This window comes from Danio rerio, chromosome 4, assembly GCF_049306965.1.
Source record: "Danio rerio strain Tuebingen ecotype United States chromosome 4, GRCz12tu, whole genome shotgun sequence".
Lineage (NCBI taxonomy): Eukaryota > Metazoa > Chordata > Actinopteri > Cypriniformes > Danionidae > Danio > Danio rerio.
In genome coordinates this window covers 17,755,359-17,771,589 of record NC_133179.1, presented here as the reverse complement: position 1 = coordinate 17,771,589, position 16,231 = coordinate 17,755,359, and the positions used below count along the sequence as shown (strand labels likewise).

General features: G+C 35.5%; 1 protein-coding gene across 31 annotated transcripts in view; it reads left to right on the top strand.

Annotated features, from left to right (window-relative positions):
- Positions 1 to 16,231, top strand: part of sox5 (SRY-box transcription factor 5) — a 234,835-nt gene that overhangs the window by 32,970 nt on the left and 185,634 nt on the right. For 20 of the 31 annotated variants that reach the window (XM_073946572.1, XM_073946556.1, XM_073946566.1 and 17 more), the window contains one exon: positions 1,532 to 1,592. The exons of the other annotated variants lie outside the window; for them this stretch is intronic. The gene's annotated coding sequence lies outside the window, so the exon portion shown is untranslated. The remainder of the gene's footprint in view (positions 1 to 1,531; positions 1,593 to 16,231) is intronic. 31 annotated transcript variants of the gene reach the window in all.

The following is a 16,231-nucleotide window of genomic DNA, read 5'->3' as shown; positions in this document are numbered from 1 at the left end:
CCTGTCAATCAAATGGTGATGGGTGGGAATCACTCAACCATCTCATTCCAACGAGGTGTACTATTTACACTCAGCCTAAATAGACACTACAACGTTTTACACCTTTACATTTCTTTTTTAATTCACTCACAGTGTGATGTTCAGACCCAACTGCGTTAACAGCGTCAGCTAAACTCTCCCACTCAAATTTTTTCTTTTGTTATTAATTCTGGAGGACAAATTTGCAAATAATACAGTTGTTCTCTGGTCTACCTCTGATAGGAGCACCTCCAATTCACATTCTGTTCAAAGTTTCTCTTTTTGCTTGCTTTTGCCATTACTTTTTCGTTTGGTTTTGCCAAAGTAGAGTCATTACCATATTTATAAGGGGGAGGAGGCAGTGAGGGGTTTTGCACTCGTGCATGTGCGCTCAGTTTCCATTAATTTGGAAGTACAAAGAGAATATGCGTGGGATTCTGCGTACGTAGTGTTTTATACATCTGAATTTTTTTACTGCGTACACACATTTACAGCTTTATGTGTACGCAATGTTTTAGAATGAATTCAACGCAAGTCTTCGTACATAAGGCCCCTGGTGTCCTGCATATCTTAGTTATACCCCAATTAAACACAGCTGTTAATCAAACTCTTTCTAGGAATACTAGAAACTTCCCGGCAGATGTTCCAGGCAGGCTATTGGACATTGGCCCTCCAGGACCTAGTTTGGATACTCCTGTGATAGACAAACATTTGTACAAAAATGTATCAAGAAGTTAGGTTGCCTAATATCTATATTTTATGCATCATTTATGTATAGTTATGATGTGGTGTGGATTATATAAGACAAAATGGATGGCATATATTGTGTAAATGGCTTAAAAAAGATGTGGAGATCGTTTTTTTTTTTTTTTTTACATGTAGTTGCTTATTTAGAATATTTCACAAACTTTAAAACAAGCTTAAGAACAAAATTGTGTGCAAATCTACATTCTGAAATGGGTGGAATATTTTCATAAGTATTTAATTGTTTATGTAAATATGAATAATCTATTATTAGTTAATGAGACAATTTTTTCATCATTCATCATCTATAAAAATATCATACTAAGGGTAAATGCTTGTCTACATCCAACCATGATTTGAAAAATCTGCAATAATATCTATGCAGAAATAACAAATTAAAGGGGAAAAAAGATCACTGGCCTACTGCTCATGTACAGTAGCTATGAAGTGATCATTCCTCATATTCGGTCAGCTGTGTTGTGATTAGAAATGAATTGGCCTAAGTAGCATTTTGGAGTCTTTAAGGGTTTGGGCGCAGCTAAAAGAAAAAAAATCCATAATCCAGACCAAAGAATTGCACGAAAACCTCTCTCGCTTTCATTCTTTTAAGCCTTCTCCTCCACATCGCGAGTCAGTTACCTGAATCTATTGACGTCACCGCGTCTTTCAAAAAGAGAAATATTCACCTCAAAAGGTTTTGATTTCAGCCACAAAGAGGAGGCGCTGGTATTGATCAGAGTCGCTGTCTGTCTGTTCTTTTCTCTACCAGGGACCGAAGAGCTCCAGCCTCTATAGAGGGACTCAGACAGGGTGGGAGGAGATCCCAGCAGGTAAAAAGACCCACCGCAGGTCACGACCACAAACAGCATATCAGCTGGCTATTTCTGAAGGGGCCATTGTGCTTGATTTCGGCCCAGACGCTACAGCAAAACCCTTACATACACATACACACACACGTCCCTCACACCTGGGTGTAGGTCAAACTGTTTAAGGGCAATGGCTTGTAAATGTTACTTTCACTTGTATGGGAGGCGGTGTATATATATATATATACAGTACACGTGCACACACACATATTTAGACACTTTTTTGACCTTACCCAGGGCCGTATTGGGAATAAGCCTTAGCAATACAATGTTTACTTGTTCAAACATTTATGGTTTAATATTTATAGATAATTCGAAAGGTTTTCCATTGTTCCGACCTGCAAAAACAGCAAAGAAACCTGAACAGATATAAATCTAGCAGTTAAACTTTTAGTTTGCAGCTTTTATCAGATCTTTAAATGTTTTAATTGTGGCTTTGCGCTTTCTGTCTGGGCATGAGCGCTAGAGAAAGAAAACACTCTCTCTGCCAAGTTACACAAGAAAGCCACACTTTTAATGCATATTGGTATAATCTGTTGAGGGATTAATTACATCATAAAATATTATTATTAACACACACATAAATTATTCATGTGTGAATGTGGCTTGCCTTTCAGCATTTAGAATATAGCCTGTAAGCCATATTACAACATTTATGCAAATATGAAACAAGACAAAACAAAACCCATAGCTGCACACTGCACATAGATTAAGGTAACTCAAAAAATTTAAGGAAACCGATTGCAACAAACCATTTAAGTTCAAAAACTAATCCTAACGAGTACTGTGAACTTAATCCATTTTAGTAAACGAAGTAATTTGTGCACCGTAAAACCCAATAAATTAAGAAAACTTAAATTATTTGAGTTAAAAAACTAATCTACAGTATATGAGTACTGTGAACTTACTCCATTTAAGTTGAAGTAATGGGGTATTTAATGAATTCATTACCTTCAACACTAAGTTCAGATGTTTTTTTCAAATGAGTAGAATTAACTTTCAGTCAATTTTGAGTTAACTGCTTTGATTTAATTTAATAAAGTTGGGTAACAACATGTTTGTGACTAGTGGGTGGCACACAGGTTTCTCTCATTGACTCTCACCCCCTTGTCATAATGTTAATTATATTCTAATTGAAATATCGAATAAACTAATCTGTGTAATTTGTTTGAGTAAATGTCACATAAACTTGTTCATGTGTTCAGATAGCTATCAAAGAGACACACTTGTACATACTTGCATGATTATGGTTAAAGATTGTTTAGCTCATTCTTTAAAATATATAAGGAAATTAAGAATAACACTTAATTTCAACACTTATTGTAATATAGTATAACTTTGAGTACAATGCACTGTTTAAATTTTTAAATCAAATGATCATATTTCTTTTAATTTATTTCACTCTTGTGGTTTTAGTGCAAGGTAAAGGTCACTTCAGTTCATAGACCTCATATTCCCTGTGTGCGTGTTAGATATGGGGCAGAGATGTGCTCTCACTCTCTGGTTTTGTAAGGTCAGGAATGTCTTAATTTTTTATGTCGATTCCAATTATATTTGGCTTTTTTTATTCCTGCGAGAGAGAGTCATTTGGAAGCTTTTATCTCGTTATGACATCAATAACAACATCTGCTACTTAAATTCAGCACAATAAGCAGCATTGTAAAGCTTCCTGAACAACTCTGAACAGCACATTCCAGCCATGTTTGTGTTTGCCATCGTTGTTTTCACGAGTTTCTGATCTTCTCATTCCCTTTGCAGACTTTTGTTTGACTCTGCATGTGTCTCTTAGCTTTTGCTGTCAACATAAAATTGATCTCAGAAATGAGCTAAATGTGACAAAACCTTTTTCAAAGGTAAAATGATTTATATTTGAATATAACCAATTTTAAGATGCAAAACAATTTAATTTTACACTACTTTGCCTGATTATAGAATGAAATAACCAAACGGGATTTAATAAAGAAAGTATTTCTTCCATGTAGTTTCTTAATCACGGTTTCGGCAGGTTTCACAAAGTCAAATTTAATACTTTTTAAGACCTTTTAAAGAACATTATTAATAAAATTTTAGACTTATACAGCACTAAAGACTAAGGATTTTTTTTTAATTGACCAGTTGGTCCTGCGGAAATTTACTTGTCTATCCAAAAAAGAATTAATTGGTTATTTCTTTGCCAGATGTTTTAAAAAATCTGTTAAAACTAGCAAACCCTAGTTGTATACATACACATTGTTTTCAACATAACATTTCTTCAATTAAAAACAACAACATATTGGTAAATAGAGTTATATTTACAACAAAATAGAGTTTTGTTGAAAGGTTTTTTTTTTTTAGATTGTTGGTATTTTTGATTGGATTGGATTGGATTGGATTGGATTGGATTGGATTGGATTGGGTAGAGAGGAAGGACAGAGGAAGAGTAAGACTTGTTCAAAATGATTTAAGACCTAAAAGACAATAATTCTGTGAATTTAATTTTTTTAATTTATGACAATTTAAGACTTTTTTAAGATCCCCCTGTAAATACAAAATGGGCTCTATTTTAATGATCTAGACACAAGGTCTAAAGTGCATGGCACATAAGCAAGGACAAAAAAATACAGTTTGCGCTGGTGCATGGTCTAACAGAATTGTGTTTAATGAGTTATGGGTGTGTTTTGAGCAAAACCTGCATTAAACCAATCAGAGTTTCATCTCTCATTCCCCTTAAGAGTCAGTTGCGTCACGCCGTGGCGCAGTTGCTACTTACATGGCGGACTTTGTAAGTGGAAAAACTGAATGGTCAAACTGAACGCTCTAGTGAGAAAACAGTTTAACAGACCATCTGAAGTGTGAAGATAAAAAATGAGCCTTATCCATTTGGCCTCTTTACTTTCTCTTTACTTTTACTCTTTACTCCTTTACGTTTGTGGATAAGGAATTGGTGTTGTACGCACTCCACTGAAGACATCCATAAGCCTATGTATTTAATTTATAAAAAACTAGTTCTAAATTCAGTTTTAATTTCTAGCAAATAAATAAATAAAATGAATAAAGTCCTATTCTTATGCCCCATATGGTGATGCATACTCTCCAAAATTCGACAAGTGGACAAATCTAAATTTGTTTTAATTAAAACAAATATAAATATGCAAATAATAAATAATACTGCTAAGAATATAACATTATTATAAAAATGCTAATTGTAATGAATAAAATGAAAAAAGCCCTGCAAGATGAAGAAGCATGGAGATAATGTTTTTTTATATCTATGTAATTAATTTTTGTAACATTTATTCCTTTATTCTTTTCATATGTAAAGATATTTGTGTATTGCAGTACATCCTGTGTGTATTAAGCAATGTGTAAGCATTTGGACCTGCATATAATTAATGTGCTCTTCGCTGGACTTTAGATAAGCTTTTTTTACTTGCACCATCCAAAAAATATATATATATTTTAAATAATCTGTCAAAACAAGCAAACCCTAGTTTTATACATACACATTTTTTTCAACATAACGTTTCTTCTTCTTCTTTTTCTTTTTACAAAAAAAAAAAAAAACATATAGGTAAAATTAGAGTTTTGTTGAAAGTTTTTTGAGATTGTTGGTATTTTTGGTGAGTGCATTGGATAGCTTTACATGGACAGAGAAAGAGGAAAACTTGTTTAAAATAATTTAAGATGTAAAAGACAATAATTAAGTGAATTTAAAAATTTTTAACATTAAGTTTTTAAAATGGTAGACATTTTAAGACTTTTTAACATTCCACTGAAACCCTGTTAATGCAAAATGACTGTAATGAGCAAAAGGACAATTTGTGTTTTACGTGTTGTGTATTTTGAAAAAAAAATTATATAATAATGTTTTATTTTTTTATTTTGGTGCTATGCATGCATTGCATTGATGACAATTAAGTGAAGTTTATTCATAAACTAATTTCGAGAGGATCACGTGCTTATGATTTATCACGTCCAGTCTCGCATTTGCTAATCACTAATCTTCCAATCATATGAGCCCTAAGGCACCATAAATAGTCTAAGTTTCCAGTTCACTTTATCTTCGTTTGGAAGAAACCCCCCTCCTCCCCTATTCTCCTCCTTTACCTGTAATTGGGCGGCACGGCGGTCCAGTGGTTAGCACTGTGAACCACACAGCAAGAATACTGCCGGTCCTAGTTCGATAGGACCGGTGAGTGTTTCTGTGGGGAGTTTGTATGTCCTTCCCGTGTCCGCGTGGGTTTTCCCCGGGCTCTCCGGTTTCCTCCCACCATCCAAAGACATTCAACATACTTAACAATCAAGCTGGTCTAATTCCTTACGTTCCCTTAGCTACAGCGGCAGGGGAGTTCTGAGATCCACCGAGCTCAGGCTCCCTTCTTGCTCTGCCAACGGGAGGAAGCCCCGGGCTCGAGGAGCCCTTGAGCTCGGGGCTCTCTCCCGGGACAGCATGCCAAATAAGCTTTGTAAATCATCAGCTAAGTGTGAACTCTTGAACTGTAAATATGTCAAAAATCCAGAGAAACACAATGATTAGAAAAAAAAAATATTATAAATATTATAATATTATTATAATATCAGAATTGTTTTAATAACTTTTTAGTTTCAATTTTGTATATTTATTTATTTAGAAATGCCAGTCCATAGAGTTTAAAAACATAAAAAAGTCTCCTAAATTTTCAGTGGTATTGTATATCATGTCTATCGATATGTATGCACCGATTTTAATAGCTTAGTACATTTGTGTTTGATTTTATGTTTACCTTAACAAATAAAGAGAGAGGGAGATAGAGGAAAGATATAATTTTATGTTTCAGCATCCTACCACAATTCACAGTGTTAAACAGCTGTCAATTTATGGAAAGTCCTAAACATAAATGCTCTTGTATACACAATCACAGAGGCAAGAGAGGGAAGAAAGTAAAGGAGCGAATGGGAAGATTTTTGAAGTTACTGAATTAAGAGTTGAAGAAGAATGAAGGTGTGAGAAGATAAAGTTACCAAGAAAGGAAGGAAGTAAAGGTGAGGAGGAGAGCAAAGGAAAAAAAATGAAGTTAGAAGAGAGAAAAATAGCAGAGGTGGTGATGACATTGACAGAGAAAGAATACGGTATACAGAATGTTTTTTCAACAGACAAAGTAAAACATGTCTACAGATAAAAATGTTGACAGAAAGATGAATGTGGATACGAGGAGGTTTAGGTGACTTAATTGAGCTTGTCACACACTATTTTTAAGTGTTGGAGTTCTTTCACCTCATCACCGAGCCTCATGGCATTGACACGACAGCTAGTATTTTTTATGTGTGTAGATGGTTTGTAAGTTGTCTTGTGCTGATTTTAATAACTATTTTTCAAAATCTGACAGTTTTCATCAAGTGGACACCAAAAATATCCAATTGACTTGCATTGAAGGAGCAATCTGGGAGTCATATGTGCAGACTAGATTATTGTCTTAAGTCTTAAGCTGTGTGTTCACACTTGGCTGGTTTGATTGCTCTGTTTGTGCAGTTCATAAGTGTGAATGCAGCCATATGAACTTTGAAGCACACCAAATTAAAGATGAGTCTGCTGAAATATGAAAGCAACATGGACTAAAGAGATAAACGAACCATTCAAAATTACAGGTGTCAGAAGCATGTCAATAGATCTTTAATCGTTTGTGAAGGCAGAACAATTAGTGATGTTTATAATCCTTTACAACAGTGTTAATGTTGTCAATAAATATAAGGGTGAAAACTGTACATCGCCTATACTGTAGCTTGATGCACACAAATCCCTTCTATTTATTTACATTAGCAAGTAGCATGATTAAATGCACATGATCTGGTCTGCTCATCTAATGAATGAACAACACATTATTGTAAACAAATAAAGATGAGTCTAAAATGTAGTCAAAAAGATAAAAACTAACCAACATTATTTTATTATGGTAATTGCCTGCATTGCGCTGTTGATTCATTAGCAGATAGGAGCATGCCCATTGAGTCATTTCACTGGTGTTTTTCTGTTTGTATCAAGCCATTTTCGTTGATGAAATGAACAACTTTACACATTTATAAGCTCTTCATGAGTTTTCATCTGATAAATGTAGTCACCTGTATATCTTACAACAACAGTTTTCAACCCAGTTGTTTAGGATAATCTGTCACAAAAAGATGTCATAAATCACCAACTTTTGTTGTTGTTGTTGGTGGTGGTGGTTTTGTATCTTTGGGTTCATTCTTAAGAATGGCTGTATGAACACTAACTGGGTCAGGACTGATTGAGAAATAATCAAACTAGAGACAAAAGCTAAAACTATTTTATTTTTTATATATTTTTTTCGACTTTTTTTGGGTTGGGTTGGCTTTGACTTTGACCGGTAAGCAACCTAGGCATGATATCTTATACCCCATATAATCACTCTGATGGGGTGTGCATGGTAATATCTGGAGAAATCTGTTGATATCAGATAAGGAGAAGCTGTGATCTGAGATGTTTTGTTGTTTCCTGGCCTGCTGGACATTACTTGCATCAGCCAAACTGTTGAACTGTACACTTGGGTGAAGGTTCAAATGATTAGAGTACAAACAGAGCAATGAAAAGTAAACAAGTGTTGTTGTTTTGTTTTGTTTTCTGTTTTTTGTTGTTGTTGTTTTTTTTTTTGCATTGTTGAGGTGTTTGTAAAAGTGATTGTGGAAAATGTGTTTTATAAACACATTAATGTTAATATCATTCATGCGAATGTACACTGGACCATTCGCCAGTACTTGTGGCAGAAACATTTTTAACTGCACAGGAAATTTTGGGAAGGTCCTTTTAATGTTTTTTTAACACACAATATAGTGGTGCTTAGATTCTTAATAGTCATAATCAACAATAAAATTACATAGGCTTCCAATTTAATCCATTTAAAGTGTATGGCATGACCCAACATTAGAAACTCCCACAGACTAATTAAAATAATTAGATACATAAAAACAATCTCATAAAAACATCTTGCAAATATTTATAGTTGAAAAAAACTTTTGATCAACTCCACTTAATCACTCACACATTTAATATCATGTGTTTTGGTGTGAAGACGCGTCAGTGATAATCAACTGCTGCTATGTCAGAGATGTGGCAAATCCTGATCAGAATGACTAACACCCCTCGCCTCCCTAAACCAAGACTAAACATCATCACCATGCAGGAAGGAACGGCCTGTTGCTAAATTACATGATCCGTCGTTTACATCCCAGCAGATAAATATTTACCCCTGCGTTGTGGCCCGCCTTGTGATTAGCCACCTCCCCTCGCACAGTATCATGGACCACCTCAGTGAACAATGGCTCTTTCATGGGCACCGTGTCATTCCTCTTCCCCTCCTGTGAACCCTAGTTAGTGGGACAGGAAGTTGCCCTCAAAGCCTCAGACTGGGTAAAGGACTCTAAGGGAAGTGGGGGAGAAAAATTAGGAAAGGGGGTGCTCAGGTAATTGAACCCTGAAGGTCTGGAGCAATCCATCCATCTAGCTTTGGGTCGCCATTGTGTTTGTTGATCCGTACCTCAATCTTGATGGATGTCAGTGCTCAGCTCAGCATAACCAAATTTACTGCTGTAATGTGATGCACTTTTAGTGAAATGGCTTGTTCAGTGCTAAAAAATTGAGTGGAAAACCAGAACTGGTTAGCCAACAACATTGACCGAAAGTGATTAGCTGACCAATTTGAAGTTTGGTACCAATATGTATTTTATTTATTTATTTATTTATTTATTTATTTATTTATTTATTTGTTTGTTTGTTTGCTTGTTTGTTTGTTTGTTTAAATTTCAGGATAATAAATAAATAAAAAGCTCAATGGAACACTAAAAAGTCATGTTACTTTGCCTTAGCAAAGGTTGTCATTGGCTAGCTTGGCCAACTTATCTGTTCGCACACTATCTCAAATGTTGCTTTAATAGTTTTACAAACACCTGAATGAGAGAGATTAGTAAAAGATTCTGTATAGTTACCTCCTAGAACTGACTGATCAATTCCCGAAACATCTTGAGTCCAAACATGAGATAACATGGCAGAGTTTGATATTGTCATTTGGTGCTCTGAGATGAAATGTCTTTACTATGGAAAAACAAATCTGCTAAAGCGGATTCCAGCTTGAACAATTGTTATTATTTATATACAGTAACATGCAAGTATTAAATTTTAATGGATTAATCTTAAATGTGGTATGGACACAGTGCTTTTTTATTTTTATGGCTAGGAAAATTCACAATACGATAGCTATTAAAATTCTTAGAATTCTAATAAATTCTACCATTCAGTGCATTTAAATGACAAAATAGCAGTTTTCTTCTTAAAGTTTTGTGATTACACTGGTTTGTGTTGATGTGTTATAAATTCCAGTGACTTCCTATTGAAAACATTTCTTCCAAACACATACAGTACAGTGCATCTGGAAAGTATTCATACTGTAGCACTTCACTTTATGCACTTCACTTTTTTTCAATTTTTTTTATGTTACAGCCTAATTCTAAAATTGATTAAATTCATTTGTTTTCTCAAAATTCTACACATAATACCCCTTAATGACCCCCCAATGATCTTTTTGTTAAAGAAAAAAAAGAAAAATCACATGTACGTCAGTATTCACAGCCTTTGCTCAGTACTTTGTTGATGCACCTTTGGCTGCAATTACAGCCTCAAGTCTTTTTAAATATGTTGCCACAAGCTTGGCACACCTGTCTTTGGGAATTTTTGCCCATTCCTCTTTGCAGTTCCTCTCAAACTCTATCCGCTTGGATGGGAAGCGATGTTGTACAGCCATTTTCAGATCTCTCTAGAGATGTTAAATAGGATTTAGGTCTCGGCTCTGGCTGGGCCACTCAAGGACATTCGCCAACTTGTTGTGAAGCCACTCATTTGATATTTTGGCGGTGTGCTTTGGGTCATGGTCCTGTTGGAAGATGAACTGTCACCCCAGTCTGAGGTCAAGAGCACTCTAAAGCTGGTTTTCATTCAGGATGTCTCTGTACATGCTACGTGCTTGTTTTTTTTTTTTTTCAAACGTAACGCCTGGCATTCACTCCAAAGGGTTTCATTTTAGTGTCGTCAGACGAGTTGCTGTGAATACTTCTGTACATGTGATTTTTCAGGTTTTTTATTTTTTATAAATTTGCAACAATTTCAAAAAATCTCTTTTCACATTGTCATTATGGGCTATTGTGTGTAGAATTTTGAGGGAATACATTAATTTAATCAATTTTGGAATAAGGCCCTAACATAAAAATGGTGGAAAAAGTGAAGCGCTATGAATACTTTCCGGATGCGCTGTATTTTTTCTATGTGTTTAACCCAGAAACTGTAAGATAAGGTCAAATGTGACAAGATGCTTGTTCAGTAGCCTGCATGGCTTAGATAATGTCTGCAGAAAAAAAAAGTTATTTCAGAAAGAATTTGGATGTTATGACATTTAATAATAAGCGAACGGCAGTACATTTAGCTTATATTTTTATACAGAATGAAATGCACTGATGCTCAGTAGGTAATAACTGTGCACAATAGGACCATAAATATCCGTTAAGCCGATAAATAGGGTCAATTCTGATTTCACATCGCCTTTAAGCCTGAACTCCTAGAGCAGGTTGGAGCCCATGAAGGGACAGATGTCGCCAAATCCGCCCATCTTGATTCCAGCGACTTTCATTACCAGATGTTTCAGGGCTATTATTGCATTAGAGCTGAAATGAATAGGCAGATGTGTGCGTATGTGTGAGCGCATTATTAGCGGAGCTGAATTGTGCTGGTCTTATGATCACAGTGATTATAGAGAGTCGAAGCGGAGCACAACCGCAGGCTGGCGACTGGTAATCCTCTTCTTTCCCTAAATAAGCCCCCCTGTCATCCGCTATGTCTGATACAAATGCTTTCACAATCCCCCATTCTACCCTTTAATTCTCTCTCTCTCTCTCAATCTCAGTATGATGTTAGCCGGGCACTTTATCAGAGCCATTGTGTTTATCTGATCCTATTAAACACTAGAGGAAAAGAAGAGCTGCGCTTTCTGTCCTTCTCATCCCTCAACCCTGTCTGTGGGACACAATGATGGCATTGTGATGTCCTGAAAGATCCTGCCCCACCGAACCGACCTGTTTATTTGCGCAGCTCACGGTGACATAGAGATCTCTGTGACATAGAGGTAAAAGTGGGACAGACAGCTTCCAGGTGTTTCTGCTGATGAACAGGTGTGCTTGCATGTGTGTATGCCTGGGTAGTTTTTTTATATTCAATCTTTCTGTCAAACACTCACACACACATGCATCCGGCATTTTCCTGGCTCCCTCAGTCGTCAAATTCAGCATTATTTAAAAAGCAAAAGCACTAAATGCCCCTCTAAACCCTTAATCACAGCGCGGCTGCTAATTCAATAATACCCCCGTAGCTGTCTGGTGATGCCTGCATTGTTTTGGCTCTGCCCAGGTGATGGTGGCTCATTCAGGGAGCCTGGCGTTGTCTCAGGGGCACGGTGCCCTGTTACGGGTGCCCATTGTGCATCTATTGTATGCCTATTGTGGCAACCCTGAGAGAGCTGGAGGAAAACAAAGGCACCAGCTCTGCAGAGTGCCCGTGCTGATTTCGCATGCACCTGGCATCGCCACAGACGCGGGACATTATTAATTGCTAATACATATTTATGTGGCACAAATTTGCCATTTGTTTATGCATAAAATTATCAATAGACACAGGGCGCTTAGCCAGAGAAAATGGTGACCTTTTTAAAGCAGGACTGAATGGAGCTTCGTTCGCCGGTTATGACTTTGTGCACTTTGTGTGTAGTGCACGATTGCTTTTGTGCGAGCCACATGTGTGTGTAATAGAGAGCATCTTGTGTGCACATGCTTGATGTTGTTTGTGCATCTGAGTGAAGTTTATTTCAACTTAAGACAAATGGAAACGGACTGTGGGGGCGTGTAACATAGCCACAAGAAATTTTTGAAATAAATAGTTATTAATGTTTGTAAATATTATAACATGGACGTCTGGGATACTTGATTCTGATTGGTCAGTCATGGAAATCTAAGCTATGTTATTCTCAAATATGATCTGCTGAATTTAATAACACAGACTTATCTGGGTACTTTTCTATCATCTTGACCGTCAGTGAATACATTCACATCCATATACATACCTCCACTTACAGATTTATATTTTTATCATATTCATATTATTTTACAAAATAAACTGAATAAAGTAAGGGATAAAGTTCATTCAAATGCTTCTTTATAGAATAAACCCTCTTCAGTCTTCTACTTTAACGATACGCCTGTTGTGTTTTATTCTGCGAAACAACCACCTGGATATACTTAATCTCTTACTTAGTACAGTTTATTAATATTTAATAAAAAAATTAATCATTATTTTAACAATATTGTCAATTTAATATGTTAATTAAGTTAATTAGTTTTGAAAAAAATTAAACAATTAATTAAATAGAGAAAAATATCAGCTAAAATATTAACTTTTCTTTTAAAAAATCATAACTCAATACCTTGATACTGAATTGAAAAAACTGATTATTATAATTATTATATTGAGGTAAAACATAGTTTCATCATTGACACCACAGAGTCCTGATAAATGTAAAACAAGAATAAATAAAAAAATCTGATTTAATTACGATTCAAATGACTGGATAGCATTACAAACCTCTAACAGTTATTGATTGTGACAGCATTTTAAATTCATTAGCTGAAGAACCACTTTTGATTTGCACTGATTACAAGATATACAGTTCATCCTTATTACAAAATGGATTAATTTTATTTATTTCCTCAAAATTCTACACACAATACACCATAATGACAATGGGAAAAATTTTTTTTTAATTGTTGCAAATTTATAAAAATTAAAAAAAAAACTGAAAAATCGCATGTACGTAAGTATTCACACAGCCTTTGCTCAGTACTTTGTTGATGTACCTTTGGCAGCAGTTAGAGCCTCAAGTCTTTTTAAATATGATGCCACAAGCTTGGCACACCTGTCTTTGGGAATTTTTGCTCATTCCTCTTTAAAGTACCTCTCAAGCTCTATCAGGTTGGATGGGAAGCGATGGTATACAGCCATTTTCAGATCTCTCCAGAGATGTTCAATAGGATTTAGGTCTGGGCTCTGGCTGGGCCACTCAAGGATATTCACAGTGTTGTTGTGAAGCCACTCCATTGATATTTTGGCGGTGTGTTTTGGGTCATTGTTGCTGCTGGAAGATGAATCGTCACCCCAGTCTGAGGTCAAGAGCACTCTAAAGCAGGTTTTCATTAAGAATGTCTCTGTACTTTGCTGAATTCATCTTTCCCTCTATCCTGACTAGTCTTCCAGTTCCTGCTGCTGAAAAACATCCCCACAGCATGATGCTGCCACCACCATGCTTGACTGTAGGGATGGTATTAGCCTGATAATGAGCGGTGTCTGGTTTTCTTTAAATGTAACGCCTGGCATTCACTCAAAGAGTTCAATTTTAGTCTCATTTTAGACAATTTTAGTCTCATCAGACAAGAGAAGTTTGTTTCTTATGGTCTGAGAGTCCTATAGATGCCTTTTGGCATCATCACTTGCCACTCTACCATACAGGCCTGATTGGTGGATTGCTTCACAGATGGTTTTCCTTCTTTAAGGTTCTCCTCTCTCCACAGAAGAACGCTGGAGCTCAGACAGAGTGACCATCAAGTTATTGATCACTTTCCTGAGTAAGGCCCTTCTACCCCGATCACTCAACTTAGATGGGCGGCCAACTCTAGGAAGAGTCCTGGTTGTTCCAAACATCTTCCACTTATGGATGCTGGAGGCCACTGTGCTCATTGGAACTTTCAGAGCAGCAGAAATTTTTCTGTTACCTTCCCCAGCCTTGTGCCTCGAGACAATCCTGTCTCAGAGGTCTACAGACAATTCTTTTGTCTTTATGCTTGGTTTGTGCTTTGACATGCGCTGACAAGACAGGAGTATGCCTTTTCAAATCATGTCCAATCAACTGAATTTACCACAGGTGAACTCTAATTAAGCTGCTGAAACAGCTCAAAAAATGATCAGCGGAAACAGAATGTACCTGAGCTCAATTTAGAGCTCCACAGCAAAGGCTGTGAATTCTGTGATTTTGTGATTTGTGATTGATGTGATTTTCAGCTTTTTTTATATTAATAAATTTGCAACAATTTAAAAAATATATTTTTTCACGTTGTCATTATGGGCCATTGTGTGTAGAATTTTGAGAAAATAAATGAATTTAATCCATTTTGGAAAAGGCCTTAACATAGAAAAATGTGGAAAAAGTGAAGCACTATAAATACTTTCCGGATGCAATTTGTGTGTATATATATATATATATATATATATATATATATATATATATATATATATATATATATATATATATATATATATATATATATATATATAGTTGTAATAAACCCATTAACACACCAGGGTTTTTCCAATGACTTTCCTAAAAGAGGTTAAAGGAATACTGGAAACTAGGTTAAAAAAGGTTGCTCACTAAAACAAAAGTCTCCATCCTCTTATTTTTTATGATATTAGTCCCAAATATGGTCTGGTTTTCTCTATTGGGATTTTAAAAATGTCTTATGATGCACCAGTTTAAAAAGGTTATGTAATAGGTCACCTGTTTTTTTTTTTTTTTTTTTTTTTTAAACACCCTTTAAAGTATAAGCATAAACTTTTTTTTAAAACCCTTCACAATCATATTTGCAGTGCTCACCCTAACAAACATTAATTTATATAAATTGTCAATGTGAATGACACAAATCATGTGTCAGGTTACAAGCCTTGTGTTTTTGTGTGATTGCTTCTAGTTGAGAGGCTCATAAGCATCACCCAGCTTCACTTGACCCGGTGGCAACACACATACACACACACACATACACACTCAACTCAATAAGGAATACATTAGTCCTATTTCAAGTGACTCTTCCCCTTTCTCAGCAAACACATTTATTTTCTATTAAAGCCTGATCTGCAGAGCTGGCAGCCAAGTAGCCGCCAGAGTTTATTACCATAAAGATTAGAACAGAGCTCTTAACACACAGGTGAACACGCACATTCACTCAGTCCCACTCAATCCCACATGTATGTGTGTATGTCAGTGTGTGAACATGCACTTTTATTTCCCACTTGTTGAAAGGCTCTCTGTGGATCTATTCGATTCTGCATCTGCACAGCTGTTCAATATCTTAGAAAATTTAAAAACAAAGTTAACCTAAAAGTAAACATTGTGACATATATTTTTTTACATATAATATTTGTCTTGTTTTATAATGAATAACATTAAACATTCTAATCACTAAACATTGTTAAAACTAAAGGCATTTACATTACAAGCAAAACTACATTATAAATCAAGTCTTCTTTTAGATTAAAACATTTTAAGAATTGTAATGTTTAAAACCTCTTACTTATACACAAAAGATACATTATCACAATGCTTTCCATTTAAAAGCGAGTGCAGACGAGGCTGCTAATCTCCTAAATGGGACAAGCAACACCATAAATATAGCATATACATTTTGCTGTAATAAAGTAGCTTGGAAAGTAATCAGATTACTTTGTGTTGATCAGACCTGTCATGAAAATATGTTTCTATGAAAATCGTATT